The following is a 15,164-nucleotide window of genomic DNA, read 5'->3' as shown; positions in this document are numbered from 1 at the left end:
TGCCTCAGATTGTTGACATACCTTGTCAAATAATGGATTTATATCCCACTGATTTGATGTATGAAGTCAACCTGATTTATAAGTCATGCCACTTTGTATGCTATTGCATTCATTTAAGAGTCATCAAACTGATTTATGCCTTGAGCTTTTGAATTATAAATCACACTGGTATTCTGCATTTCCTGTAACTTATTTGTAATCCAGCACTTTTTACATTGGTTGTAATCTTTGATTTACTAACTTGTCTATGAAAATGGGGGAAAAAAAACGATGACATGCATGATGAGCCCATGCCCTAGTCTGTACTTGCAATGCACACTGCACCTTCAGAACCAGCCTGTTTCAGTGGCCGAGGCAAAACTACTCAAGTCCTATCTTTTGCATATCCACATCACACACAATCCCACAAGCCCTTCTGCAGTCCTGCTAAGGTCATTGCCTAATTTAAGCCAGTACTTCTGAGGCTGGACTTGTGTGGCCCACTGATCCCCTACTGGTCTGATTGAACCTGATAGCCCCAGAGGACAAACAGCCAGCAGCCATTCACACAGGCTCAGGATGCACGAGGTGAGCCTAAGGTGTCTTCTTCTGGGGTGAGCTATGTGTCCTTCTGAAACCCAGACACTGTTCATTAGGTTTCAGTGACTATTTTCCAAGCTTATTTTTAATCTGATACTTCTTACTTGAGGCACAGGGGTTCCTCCACCATATGAAGAACACAGCTTTGCTATGCTGGGAAAATCAATGTCTTGAGTATCCCCATATAAAATCTGAATTTACTCATCCCCCAAGCATGATGTGGCCATCGGTTTTTCTCTCACAGAACCATGTGCTGTGGCCACTGGAATTATTGTGCTGTTCTGCAACCTTACATAGAAGCAATTAAACACACAAAGAATGCCCTCACAAGGGATTAACCCCTCTTGTAGGGCAAAGACAGCTCAGCATCATTCTCTTGGACTTCTGCTCTGTTCCTCTGTTTCCACATGCTTCTTACTGCAAAATTTCAGCTAATCATGGGAGCTGAGGCCACTCACAGTTCCATGGTTATACAACTCTGTATGAATGCATAACAATAGAGGAGCAAAGGCTAACAGGTCTCACAGGGAAAGGGCTATCAAGTCCAACTGGGCACAGAGAAAGAGTGCTAACACAATGCTTGAAGCCCAGAAAAACAGCAAGCCATGAAAACCAGAGGTTTTTACTGGGGATAGTGATCAACTAGAATTGCACAGTTCAGATGTTGTGTGAGTTACTGCCTGAATATTTTGGTTGTGATTTCTGCTTGTTAAAACTCCATGCATTTAAAAGAGGTAAAGAGGTAATAGTCAACAGTCTAAAAGACAAAATAAAAGGAATGCTTGCATCAAATTCAGGTACAATTATCTTTCCTGAGTTTTCTATTTAACATAGATGTAAAGTTCAGCAGGTTGCTGGAGGTGAAGATCTCTCTTCCTCGTAATACTTCTTGGGAGCTAGGATGTGAAACAGGCATGCCTTTGTATAATGTATATTAATCTGTATATGAACTGAGATCTCTTCTGCTGTTGTACCCTGAGTCTCTATATTGGTCAGGTATCTACTTGCAGGGAAATGGGTTGTGTCACTCATTTTAGCTTTATCCATTATATTTTAGAATGAGTTGGGATATTTTAATGCCAACAGGTTACAAACGCACGCTCAGCTATAACAACTCATGTTCAAAGCAATGAAAAGGAAACCTCTCTCATCAATAACAGCTGGGTATTTCTTTATACAAAATAACAAAATTGTTCATATGAGTAAGAAATGCCAAAGCCCTGAGGCAAGCACCCACTGCCCTTGTCCCACTGTTCACAGTGTGGGATGTGGCTCTCAGCCCTCCTAGAGCAGCCACGTTTTTTGACCACGCATGAGGGTAAGCACTGTTGGCAAAGCTACAGAAATATCTTTACAGAGGAACACATTTAGTTCTGTATTTGAATCGTGTGATTAACCATGCATGGGAGCACTGACCAAAAAATATAAGTGCCAAAATTTCTCTTCCAAAGAATGAAACTGCTGTTGAGGTATCATTATTGCTACTGCCATTTTCACTCCTACAGGCTGCTTCTGCGAATGCTTAGAGTATCAGGAGTTTGGAAGTAGAGAGACTGTGAGTGACACACACCAACCCTCTACATATTCCTGGGAAACCAGGCACACTTAAGAAAAATACACAGCAGTAATGGCCTTGGTGTACATATCGTCCCTGTTGGTGCTGAGCATCCTGTGATGCTTTCCACGGGAGAGAGGCACACACCACATCTGCACAGTGACCTCCAACTGTTTGCTGATGTTTTGGTATGATAGAATCATAGAATATCCGGAATTGAAGGGACCCATAACGATCATTGAGTCCAACTCCTGATCGTAATCATAGAATCATAGAATAACAGAATGGCTTAGGTTGGAGGGGATCTTAAAGCTCACCCAGCCCCACTCTGTGCCGTGGGCAGGGCTGCCCCCCACCAATCAGGCTGCCCAGGGCTCCATCCAGCCTGGCTTTGATTTCCTCCAAGTATGGGGCACCACAGCTTCTCTGGGCAGATGTGCCAGCTCCTCACCACCCTCTGAGGAAAGAATCTCTTCCTAACATCCAACCTAAATCTCTCCTCTTTTAGTTTAAGGCCATTCCCCTTTGTCCTGTGTCTCTCAGTCCATCTGCCAATGCAGGGCCATGCTGAAGTTTTTTGAGTGGGAAACAACTGGTGAATTCAGAACATGACTGAGGATGCCAGGAAAACAAACAAACAAACAAACAAAAAAAACTGGTTTCCAAAGGGAAGCCATACATACAAGCAATTACCAAGGAGGGGATTTCCAAAACAGAAAAAGTAGATAAAACAGAAGCAGCACTGACCTGGGTGGTTTCTCAGACACAATATTTCACTCTTCCTTTTTCTGCAGAAGTGTTTTGGGGTGGCTGTTGCTTCCAGGAGTTTTCTGATTGGTGTTGTCTAAAGCTTTCAATGAGAAGAGGAAAACTCTGAGTCACCATTTATTACTTTAGGATATAAGAAGAAAATCTCTTCCCATCTCTGTCTCTGAAAGCTGGTGTTTTGGGCTCCTTTTGGTTAGCTGCCAATGTCAGCATTTGTAGGAACAGCAGTGACATAAGAATAACTGCTCTGAAAGGTAAGCGACCTCCTGGAGCAGATGTCCAAATACTTTCAAGATAAATTATTCAGCCAGAAGAAACATATCTGTCAGTGACTACACTGATAATTTTCATTCTCCACTCTTTGTTGAAGCACTGGTCTAGAAATCACAGCTTGAGAAGCTCTGAGTAGAATTGCAAACTGTTGTCACAGTTGTCAGTGTTTCTCTTCTGTACTGGTATCTTGCTCTTCCCCTGCATAGTACTGAATTTGACTTGGACTTTCTGAAATCAAAGGAATATGACTAGATGGTGTTCTACACAGTCTTCTAATTTTTTTTAAACCAATAACCAGTTCAGTCTTGGTATAATGGCCAGCTTTGAAAGAGCAAAGTCCTTAAGGAGCTAGAAACATGATTATTTCCCTACTTTGACCTCTGCATATACTCACCTCTTGAGGTGGAGTCATTCCCTGGGAGCCATGTATTGACACAGACCTAAGATTTCCAAAAAAATGCATTATCCAACACACAAATATCAATTTTCGTCATTCTGTAGGGGAAGCTTTTTGAAATTCAGAGTCCAAAAATGCCATTAACAAAATTCCAGGAGCAAATTTTACAGAGTAAACACTTAATGCACAATATATTACAACAAATAATCTGCATTCTTGCACAAGTCCATCACCAAAATACAAGACAATTGAGTAAAATGAAATATTTTACAGGCTGTGCCTTGCCAGGCCAAGAAAAACTGAAATGTATCCAATGCTTGCAAGCATCAATCGGTTTGCTCAGCTGTCACGGCCGCCATCATTGTGTTTTATAGGACTGTAGCAAACATATTCCTATCAGTAGTGCTACTTCAATAAACAAACAAAAAAAGTGCTTATTGACATAAAAGCCTGATTGAAGAATTGATACTGAGTTCTCAAAGCTGTCTGTAAATTCTGCGTGCGATAGGTTCGTGGTGATACTTCACCCTCCTGGCTGGATCCAGCAGGATGCCAACAGTTGGCAGCTATGCTTCAGCCGGGCTCCAAGCTCATTTTTGAGCTCGTTGCCTGCCAGAGCTGGAACATCTCGCTCAAAACATGCCATGTCACCAGTGGATGACAAGATGTTCCTTCCCACCTAGAAATAGTCATCCTTTCCTGCTGGCTGTGGTACAAGGTGATGAGAAAACAAGTTCAGCCACTAATATTTGCCACTGTGGTTATATCATTGACCTCAATGACACCGTTATCCCCTGAGTGGGCACCTGAGCATCGAAACCTAAAACACCCTGAAGACAGCACTGCCAGCCTGGGTCTTTTTTAAGGCTACAATGATGGTGAAAGGCATAGCGGGGGAAGATGTGTGATGAGTAGCTGAGGTCCCCTGGTTTGCTTAGCATAGAGCAGAGGAGCTGAGGGAAGGCCTCGTGGGGGCTGCAGCTCCTCAGAAGGAGCGGAGGGGCAGCGCTGAGCTCTGATCTCTGTGACAGCAAAGGGGCCCGAGGGAACGGCATGGAGCCGCATCAGGGGAGGGGCAGCTGGGGGTCAGGGAGAGGTCTGCACCACAGGGCGTTCAGGTGGCACTGAGCCAGCCTTGAGGAGGCTCAGTGAGACCAGCCAGCCAAAAGATACCATCTCACTACAGCTTTTAAAGCAGGATTTATTGGGATTTGGCACAAAATGTCGGTGCAAGGCAACTTGTCGGGTATGTAAGTCTTCTTAGTGAATGACGCAAATTGTCAATACAAGTATTTAAACAGTCCTCTGTAGGGCAGGTCCCTCCCTCAGACAGCCGCACCCTGCCCCTCTCTCCCCCTGACCAGGCTCACTGCCCTTAGGCAGCAGCAGCCACCCCTCCCTGCACAGGATTCCTGTCCAACAGCACCTGCAGACCACATACAGCCTGCATTTTTTCTCCAATCTCTTGGTTTTGCAGCAAGTACTGTATCACAATGCTCTCTGGCCACTCAAAGCCATGCCCAGCATGCTGGATTCTTTCATATATCAGATCACTTATCTGTAGGTATCTCCTGCTCAGCTTCCCATTTCTTGCTCAGTGTAATACTTAGATAAGATGTTCCACTCATCATTATTGCTGTTAAAAGGTTGAGTCTTTAACTCCTATCAGCCCTTCTGACTGCTTGCCATCTGATTTAACAAGCCTCCTGACATGGGGGATTTAAATCCTCATTGTGTCTTCAGCCTATAACACTGTGTTTAAGCTGACACAATCATCTTTTAACAGCCAAGAATTCACTGGGAGGAAATCCCAGTATGTGTCCACAGTTGGCAATGACAAATTTTTACTTTAGCCATTAACAAATAATCAAAAGTCTCTTATATACAAATGATAATGGTCATGGAAGAGACTCCTGTACCCAGAATAAAGAAATAGTGGTGAATTATCCCAAAGACGAATAAACTGGATTTACTGTATGTAAGTATGTGCAACTTCTCCTGGATGACTCCAGTGTCATGTCAATACATGCTATACCAGTACAATTACAATTACATGCAATACCTGTACAATTACAGGTCAGAAGGGCAAGTGAGCTGAAACAAAAGATAAACAGCAACTGTAAATGGGGCATTTCCAGACTTGTGCTTACCGAGCCAAAACTATTCTTTTTACCACATTGGTATGCAAATGTATTGAGTTAGCCCTACATTCTGCCTCCAGCACAAGAAAGATGTGGAGCTGTTGGAGTGGGTGCAGAGAAGGGCCTCAAAGGTAATCACAGGGCTGGAGCATCTCTCCTATGAGAAAGGTCGAGGGTTTTGAGTTTGTTCAGCTTGGAGAAGAGAAGGCTCTGGGGAAACATCATTGCATCCTTTCAGTACTTGAAGAGAACTTACAAGTGGGAGGGGTACCAAATTTTAAGTGGTCTAATAGTGATAGGATAAGGGGGAATGGCTTTAAACTACAAGAAGGAAAATTCATATTAGATGTTAGGAAATAAATTCTTCTCTCAGAAGGAGGTGAGGCACCGGAGAACCCAGAGAACTCGTGGATGTCCCATCCCTGGAGGCATGCAAGGCCAGATTGGATAGGGCCCTAGGCAGCCTGATCCAAAGCCTGGTTTAGTGGTCCAACCTGGCAGGGGGATTGGAACTGGATGGGCTTTAAGACTCTTTCCAACCTAAGCCATTCTATGGTTCTGTGACTTTCCTGAGGAAAAATCAGCTGGTAAAACTTCTTTTTGCACCACTCAGCCAAGTTTCACACATCTCTGCTAAGTCTGAGCAGAATTTGGTGTGACAAAAAGAAGCTGCCAAATTTCATGAGGCGAACAATGCAAAATTGCTCAGTGTATATCTATACTCTATCTGCATGAGTTTGTAGCCTTACAGCTACTGGAATGAATGCAGCACTCTGTCATTTGGTGTCTGCTGGCAGACTGAGGTATGTTTATGTGCAGCGGCACTTGTCTGCCCAGCTATGGCTGTCTAGGAAGGGAATAGCTTACATTCCCTGGAAAAACCCCAGTGATGATGTAGCTAGCTGCTACATGGAGATATCCTTCCAATAGTGTTGTCAGAGTACAGGAAAGAGCATTAAAGATTGCTTCATTCTCTGATGTGCGTAGCCTGGATGAATGGAAAGAAAAGTTTCTCTTATGTAAACATGAATTAAGTATGGACAGAGGAGAGCGTGTGCCAGCACTAGATCCCAGTCTTGTGCAAAAGACACTACTCATTCCAAGTGTCCCCCCAGTCCCTCCAGAAATGACACTGGGAAAGGGTGGTCTGTAAGGCAGCCCAGAAGGAGCTTCTCCTTTCCATTATTGTCTCTTCCTTCAGGGGCCAAGAGAACCAAAATATACATCATTCTTCTCCAAGGCTTAATATAACAATGGCCCCAAGCCCGTGTGATCATGGGTCATGAAATACTCTTTTCTGTACTTGACCCATTCACTTAAGCAGATGACAGTGATAGTTCTGATTTCTTTAGATAACTCTATGACTCCACATAGTTTTTTGTGAGTTTAACACAAAGACAGAAACTGAATTTTGAGACAGGTACCTGAAATCATGAGAAGATGCTGTCTTGGTTGAATTCTTGTAGCAAGTGGCACCAAGTATGTCTGAAATGTTGGGCATGTTTATGAGGATATATGGAGTCTGTCAAAGTGAGAAGCAAGAGGTTAAAGTGAGGTAGTGTGCTGGAAGACCATTCCTAAAACTTTCCTACAGCTGTGTCTACGCTTTCTGTGAGGTTCAATGCCTTCAGTGACTTATTCTTATACAAAGCATGGTTAGTAGCATCACAGTTTCACTGATGAGACTATTTTGTGGATCAGGATCATAAAGAAGCCCTAATGAGTAAAACCGATGTAAAAACCAACCCTGCCTTCATGATAGATTTTGGTTCCATTACTCACCCACAAGGCTGCAGAGTCTGTATTATTTGAATACACAAGGCAGCTTGAGAGTAAGGTTCTACCTGAAACACCTTGTCTTCTCTTTAAGGGTATGAAGGGTCATGTGTAGCTTTCAAATATAGGTCCTTCCTGGAGTGTGGAAGAGTGGATCACAGGTCACTCACAAAGCTGTTATTTTGTGGTCTGAAGAAATAACCTTGTCTAAGTAAAACAAGTCTCATAAGGCAGAAATGAAAGAAAGAAAGAAAAACATAACACAAAGAGATGGTGTATGCAGTGCTCTGAAAGGAAACAAGGCATGTGTGTGTCTGAAAAAGACTTGGAAAGGGACTTGATAAAGCTGTCATTTTCCTAGAAAAGTCAACATGATGCAAAATTTGGGTAAATGATGTTTCTTTTTGTGAAATGTCAATATTTGTAACAGTAATACAATTGAGAGGAAATATCATGTTTATATCACTGAATTGGATAATCATACCTTTGATTTTCTGCTTTTTTTTTTTTTTTTTTTTTTTTTTGTATCTACTGTTCAATGGGAGAGACTGAACTGGGAACAGGTGACTTACTAAGTGGCTGAAAGTCCATCAAGCAAAACAGAAAACCCAGGCTGGAATTTTGTAATAACTTTTTCCAAAAATTTCTAAAGAAATGTGCTTGGTAAGGCTCTGGGTATTTGTAAGAGTGCATTTTCAAACAGTCGTTCCCAGAAAGAGGTTGGAGATCTGGGAAGCGTAGTTACAGACACACAACAGCTATTCGTGTTGTTAATGCAGAGAATATCACAGATTCATGAGGAAACCCTGGAGCAAAACAGTTAATAATATCGTGTAAACATTTTCCATACAGAGGTCACATATGACTGACACACAGTACTACCGATTTGATAAAACACTTTTGTAGACTAAAACAACATAAGCCAGGCTGTCACTCATCTGAGCCTTAGCCTCAGGGCTTATTTAAGATATAGAAATGGAAACGAAGTGTATTTTAGTGATACTCTTTCATGTTTCTCTTCCCCTGGTGCTGGAAGGACTGGTAGGAGTTCAGTACATGTTGGAGGAAATTGTGGTACCTATTGGTGAATGACACTGCTATTTGTATTCTGTGCCCTACATGACCCAATCAATTCTCTGTTGTAATAAACACCACTGCCTGACTAAAGAATTTAACCTGAGAAATACTGAACCTGAAACAAATGTCATTTGACCTAGATTGGATTTTTTGTTTGTTTGTTCATTAAAATTGCTCATAAGGTTCCATTTCCTGAGGCAAGCCAAGGGTGAGAGAAAGCAAATATACGCATCTGAACATAATCCTTGATGATCTTATATTGAAATGCTTGTGCCATACATCTTAATTATCACGTTGTACTCAAACATTCAAATTAACAGTTCCAACAAGGTATATTCAGAAATATCAAACCTTATTTAAAAAGACATTCTACGTATATTTCTACTGTATAAAGTACTTATATACTATATCAAGCAGTCTGCATCCACCCGGGAGTTAGAAATGATGTGTTTGCTCCTAAACTAAGAGCTTAGATCTTTTTGACAGAAGACTATTTTTTTGTCTTCTCTTATCCTTTTTGTAAAAAAGCTTTAACTTTTTTTTACTTCAATTGAGTGGTTTTATTGCAGTTAGCTATCTGGATCAAGAGTTTCCTTGCTATTTCTGTTACAATCAGTTTCTCTGGATGTTTTTGCTCATTCAACATTTTGTTTAAGATAAGAACAGAATATTACTGAAACTGAGCTAGCTAGTGACTAAAACAAATGTATTTGTCCCAGTCCTTTCTAATGCCAGTATCTAGAAAAGTTCAGAACACTCCCATTTATATCAACTTGCAGACTGATTGGCTAACCTATCTTAGTGAAGGAAGTCTCAAGTCTGGCTGACTGGTATGTGAGCAAAATAAATACCTGCCACCTGCTCCAGCATTCTAAGGAACCGTTAGTTGAAAAAACAAGCCCAGGTGCATTCTAGAAGGCCAAAAAAAACACCAAGACCTTCCCAGTGATAATGAAGTATATAATTAAAACTATCAGAAAATTACATTTGTAACTGGATAGTGTATGGGACTATACTTCTTTAAGCCTAATTTTCAAATAACATCAGTACTTTCAAGCACCAAAGATGTATGGACAAGTCCTTTCCACACTGACACCACTAAGAGAGCAATGCTTACACCAGAAAAGGAGCCTCGGCTTTATAAGAATATTGAGATAACTCCCTCTCTGGATGAGCTCTCATTGATATTCTTGTCATCCCCTATCTAGACTCAGATCTCAAAGACAGATGTTTGGATGAAGAAGATGGAAATTGTTTCAGGCTTATAGTCGGAAATCAGGAAGTGTGATAAACAGAGAGCTATCAGCATTAACAGAGTGGGGAAACAGAAAACTCACGTACATAGAGATCTACTTTTCAAAAGAACAACGAGCCTTTTCAATCCTTAGCCTGTAATATTATACCACATTGTGGTTCTATCACAAAGACTAAAAATGTAAAAAATATATATATATACATATAGATAATTATACTATTCAAAGTTGTATTAATACATATTCTTTTAAAAGTTAATGAAATACAGATATGTATAACTTACAGTTCTTTTAGGGTTGATTAATAGGCATTTTTAATACAAATTTCATGTGGTTTTGGAAAAAAAGAGTTGGCTTTCACTCATAAAAACAATGGTATCCTGCAACAACTCTCCAGACAAAATAAACCTGTGAAATGAATAGCTGTTCTTATTTAAAAGGACCAACTGATAGCCTAGAGCAGTAATAAAAGTATATACCGCATCATTTTTCACTTGTTGCTCATCCGAAAAGATCTCCAGTTCACACAGAGTCGTTGAGAATCAGACAGGATTCTAAAGATCAGTCAAAGCCTAGTATGCTTCATTAGTAGAGTTTAGGAAGCAGTAATTAAAAGCATGCAAGTTGTAATACACTGCTGCAGGATTAAGCAGAATGACGGATGTCATTATGTCACTTTCAGAAAAATTCCACTTTCTTTCAATACTGGTATAAATCTGCAGTAATTCTCCTTGCTTGAATATAGCAGCTCAAGTTGGATGATAGCAGAGAATAAAATGTAGGCCATTGTCTTTTATCATTATTCACATCTCCTGGCCATCAATCCCAGTGCTTTTTTTTCAAAAGTAATAACATCAAAAGAAGTGATCACTGTCCATATATAGTACTGCTAAACCAAGGACTTTTTTGTGTATGTGATTATGCAGTATCAGTCTTTGTAATGTATAAATGAAAGCTACAAACCACAGAAAGGAGACTTCTTCTAGGTATCTATTCATATTTGTTATTAAACTTCCTCCAGTATTAGACAGCCATTTGTTTCTGAGAAAATACAAGGTCCACATCCACTGGAAATATGTTTGCTAACAGACCAGATGGAACAGGATAAACATTAATTATGTAATTGTTAAACTCCACGAGGATCAGCTAAGCTGCAATTTGTCATTCTGGTTTTGAATAGTTCATGGTAATGTCTCTGATTACATAAATTGATGCTGGCTCTCACATTAATGGTATTTTTACTTTGGAGCAATGAAGGACAAGAAAGGATTTTCTCTCTAGAATCTTTTAGGGGCAGGTTTTCTACTGAAACACTGTTTTCCTAGAAAAATTTTTACAGGAGATTTAAATTGAAATGATATATATATACTTTTTTTTTATATATATATATAACTACTCAGTACTTGCAAGTCTCCACTTCACTCTAATGCAGAACTTATATTTTACTGTAGGAAATCTCCTTGCTCTTTTGGGTTCTCCCCTTGACTCCCCTGCCTGCACCCGATCCGAAAACGAAGATGCATGAAGATGCATGTGGGAAGAAGAACAACGTTACTGTGTTTTGGGTTGCACTATAAAGAGAATGAAAAATTAGTGTAATAAAAAAATCAACTCTTTCCTGAAGTTTTTAAGTTCCAGAGCTCCATAACTTGGAGGAGCAGATCTCAAACTGCAGTGAGAGCAGAATGCACTTCAGTAATAAGTCTGTGAATGAATAAGTCCATGAGATGAAGAGTAAAGAAATCACAAAGATCACATTTCCTTTATAATAAAGAGACACAGTGACACTGCACTGTCATTTGCAGTGCATAATTTGGAGATGGCTCAAAGCTTCAAAAACTTATTCAGAAGCTCCAGAAAATGCCTCTGAGAGAGAAAGAGTGAGACTCTCAGTCTCTTTAACTTATCAAAGAAGACTGAGGAGAAATAATTACAGAATGCAATTATCTCCATGAGGGAAAACCACTAACGCAAGGATTAAGCAGCTTTTAAACTGGCAGTGAAAAGTGAAATGAGAACTAAAGGCTGAAATCGAAACCCTGACAAATCTGTGTTACTAAATAGGCAGAATAATTTAATGGGTATAGTAGTTTACCTCTGAAACACAGCAATAGAGAAAGTAGCAGGTTATCCATCTCTCCTGGTCTTCAAATTAGCTATCCTGCACTAAAACATGAAGGAACTATGGTTTCTTAATGAAGCAATTATAAAAGAAATGTTAGCAGGTACAAAACAGGCTTCTTGTAATCTCCCTCTGTGAAATGACCAGACTGCTTCAGGGGAAAGTCAAATGTATACAAACACAAGACCAGCTTGGAAGAGGCTCCTTAAAGCACAAATTTTGCAAGGCTGTGGACAAATCAAATCAGACCTTAAATATAAGTAGTACAAGTTCAATTTTTACAAATAACTTTCAGGTTTAACTGCTCTGCACAGAAGCTCAGGCAAAAAGGATTTCCACAGCCCAGAGTATTCAGCAAAAACTACTGACATTGCTGAGATGATCGTTTTCAAATATGTACAAAATGACTGCAGCTTCATATCCATATTCCTACGTTAGTTGAACAGTCTTGATTAAAATTTCAAAAGAAAATAAGATTTTAGATTCAAAAAAGAAGTGTTAATCTTCATGGAGGCATTAATCTTTTTTGAACATTAAGACAATTTCCTAGTATATTGATTGAAATAGAAACAATCTGAAACAATCTGAAATAGAAAGCAATTATATGGATTGAGAAGATATTTTTAAATAGTGGAAATACATCAGATTTTGAAAACCAGTTAATTTTTGAAAACTTTTTTTTTCCTGATTTTTTTCACGTAGCTTTAAAATGCAAAAATCAGAGACTGGTCTGATCCAGAGTCAGACACAGCCACTTACAGACACTAATGTGCATTCGTACACATGGGTCAGATGCAAGTAGCAGAGTTTGGCTTCATGTTTGCAAATTGCATTTTTTTCTTTTTTTGTTTCCCTAAAATTCAGCTGTTATAATGTAAAGCTTATTAGATTTTCTCCTTATTATTAACCTGGAGGTCCTCCAGCCTCCTCCCTGCTCCCTTTCTTATTCATTTTTATACTTCTAACCTGATGCAATCTGCCTGCAGGGGCAAATACAGTTATCTCCTTCTAAATTAAAATTGTAACTCATTTGGTACAGTTTACACAAGGCCTCAGCTTTGACACATGCAATTACATTGAACATAAGAGGAACATGATTGCTGAGAGCCACCAGAAATAGAGTTTAATCAGAGAACATGGACTTGTTCCAACAAATTTATAATTTCTCCACTTGCTACTCTTTTATGTTCCTGGGTGTTCAGATAATTAGAAACACTGGTTTCTTTGCTTCCCAAGAGGCCAAGGAAAGCAAAATTCCTTCTTTTACATTAACAAGATAAATTTATAATACAAACAATCCATAACTTTGTTGTTGAAACGACAAATACATAAAACATTAATTTTAGTACTTACAGAATGTTGCAAATAATTAGGTCTGTAGTTTTTGTATGTATCTCACAACATAGACTTATGTGAATTAATTACCCATTCAGACGGACAGCTCGGTCTGCCAGCTCTTAGTCATGTAAGAACACTTAGGTATCTCCTATAGCCTGCCTGAAAAGGCAAGTTTTAAGGTAGGTCTTGTGTGAGGTTCCCTTCTTGTGCTATTGTTGTGAAATGCCTCTTCAGCAGAGGGGATCAGATTGCAGGTCTGGAAAAAAACTGAGATGTTAAGGAGGCAGATCCAGTTCTGCTTCTCATGCTTTGAGATTCGCTCTGAAAAGGACTTTACATTTATTTGGTCAAGTTCATTGAAATGTAGAGCTGCACAAACAGAGACACTTCTTGCTGTAATTTGGAAAAAAAGATGCACACTTCGGTCAAAGGATGCCCTGGGTGATGGCACTGTATTCTGCTGAGGATAGGGTAGAATCATAGAATCACAGAATGGTTTGAGATGGAAGGGACCCTTAAAGATGTTCTAGTGCAACTCTCCTGCAATGAACAGGGACACCTACAGCAGATCGGGGTGCTCAGAGCCCTGTCCAGCCTGACTGTGATCGTCTCCAGGGATGGGGCATCCATCATATCTCCAGACATCTCTGACTGCTTATGACTTGATTTCTGTTACACATATGAACCATGAAACATAAATTAATAGACGTGCAACATTTCAGGATTTTGCAGTCTGTTTATTGTGGTCTGAATGCATTCTTTTAAATTATATTTTAATGTCAAGTTTTCCTGGGTTATGAACAGGCCTCTGAGAGGTCTATGGATCAAGTATGGAGTGAGGTTACAGAAAATACAGAAAATACAGTGAAGAAAATGTATGGCTTACAATGTGCTCTGCAGTACAGACACAGTCTAGATCCGGCTTCCTTTAAAAGATGCCACCTGTTTTCTATTTCTCCTGTTGTGTTAGCCATTAACTTTGCTGCCATGGGCACAATTCAGACTTACAAGGTCAGGGCTCGGACAGCAGCAGCTGGTGTTTCAAATGGCTCTCCTTTTTTCCCAAGGCAGTCAGCTTAGATGTGACAACATGTGACCAGGATATACCAAATTCACCAAAAGATAGACTTTCCTGTCCCTGACACACTTTTGCTGTATAGATAACACTGCAAAATGATAAAGATGGAAGTGAACTGTGAGACAGTTACTGAAAGAAAGAAAAGCATCTGGAAAAACAACAAACAGAAGGAAAAAAAAAAGAGGGAAAATGGATTATACAGATATTGTTGCTGAGATTGTCCTCTTTTGGAACTTCCTCAGAGGACATCTTCAGCAAACTGCTTAACCAAAAAGTGTGTTATTAAAAACGTAACTTAGGCAACAGTTGCAGTTACCAAATTTATTAAGAAATGGCAAAGTAGAGGCTAACAAGTTGGTACCATCACATTTGTATAAGTCTGCAATGGCTGAGTCCATCTCCAAGGCATTTCTTTTATTTGGCCCCAGGAATGATTGGAGCCTTGGTGAGTGCTCCTCTGCTTTTTTCTCTCAAGCCTCTTTGGTTTCATCTCAGCCTGTTGTGGGAAGATTCAGCCTAGGATCCCCACACCACATCTTCAGGACTGGAACTGTAGCACAAAGCACTGTAGTATTTGCTATTACAGGAGCTGCTCTCAGATGTGTCATTGTTGGTGCAAGGACACAGGGAGCAGGAACCTGCGGCCAGAAGCAAGATCAGGGAAGAGGAAGAGGAAAGAGAGAACTGTGACAGCCCTGATGGGTCTGCCTTGCATTGCAGTGCAAATAGCCCCAAATCAGCCAAAATTTCACCGCAGTCTTATGCCCCAGGGAAGTTTAGAACTGGAGAGCGGCGTTCTGATAACAT

General features: G+C 40.1%; 1 long non-coding RNA gene across 4 annotated transcripts in view; it reads right to left on the bottom strand.

Moving 5' to 3' along the window:
• LOC122179370 overlaps positions 1-13,415 on the bottom strand; it is a 61,459-nt gene extending 48,044 nt beyond the window's left edge. For 2 of the 4 annotated variants that reach the window (XR_006178672.1, XR_006178674.1), the window contains exons 1-4: positions 13,295-13,415; positions 7,138-7,235; positions 3,570-3,615; positions 2,882-2,984 (exon numbers count right to left, since the gene is read on the bottom strand). This is a non-coding gene — a long non-coding RNA (uncharacterized LOC122179370). Of the gene's footprint in view, positions 1-1,454; positions 1,476-2,881; positions 2,985-3,569; positions 3,616-7,137; positions 7,236-11,914; positions 11,947-13,294 lie in introns of those variants that run through there. The other 2 variants (XR_006178671.1, XR_006178673.1) reach the window with 2 other exon arrangements.
• Positions 13,416-15,164: the final 1,749 nt, after the last annotated feature.

This window comes from Lagopus leucura, unplaced genomic scaffold, assembly GCF_019238085.1.
Source record: "Lagopus leucura isolate 7727_CA_CO unplaced genomic scaffold, USGS_WTPT01 Super-Scaffold_100002, whole genome shotgun sequence".
In the NCBI taxonomy this organism is placed as follows: Eukaryota; Metazoa; Chordata; class Aves; order Galliformes; family Phasianidae; genus Lagopus; species Lagopus leucura.
The sequence above is the reverse complement of the archived record's forward strand: the minus strand, read 5'-3'. Positions and strand labels throughout refer to the sequence as shown.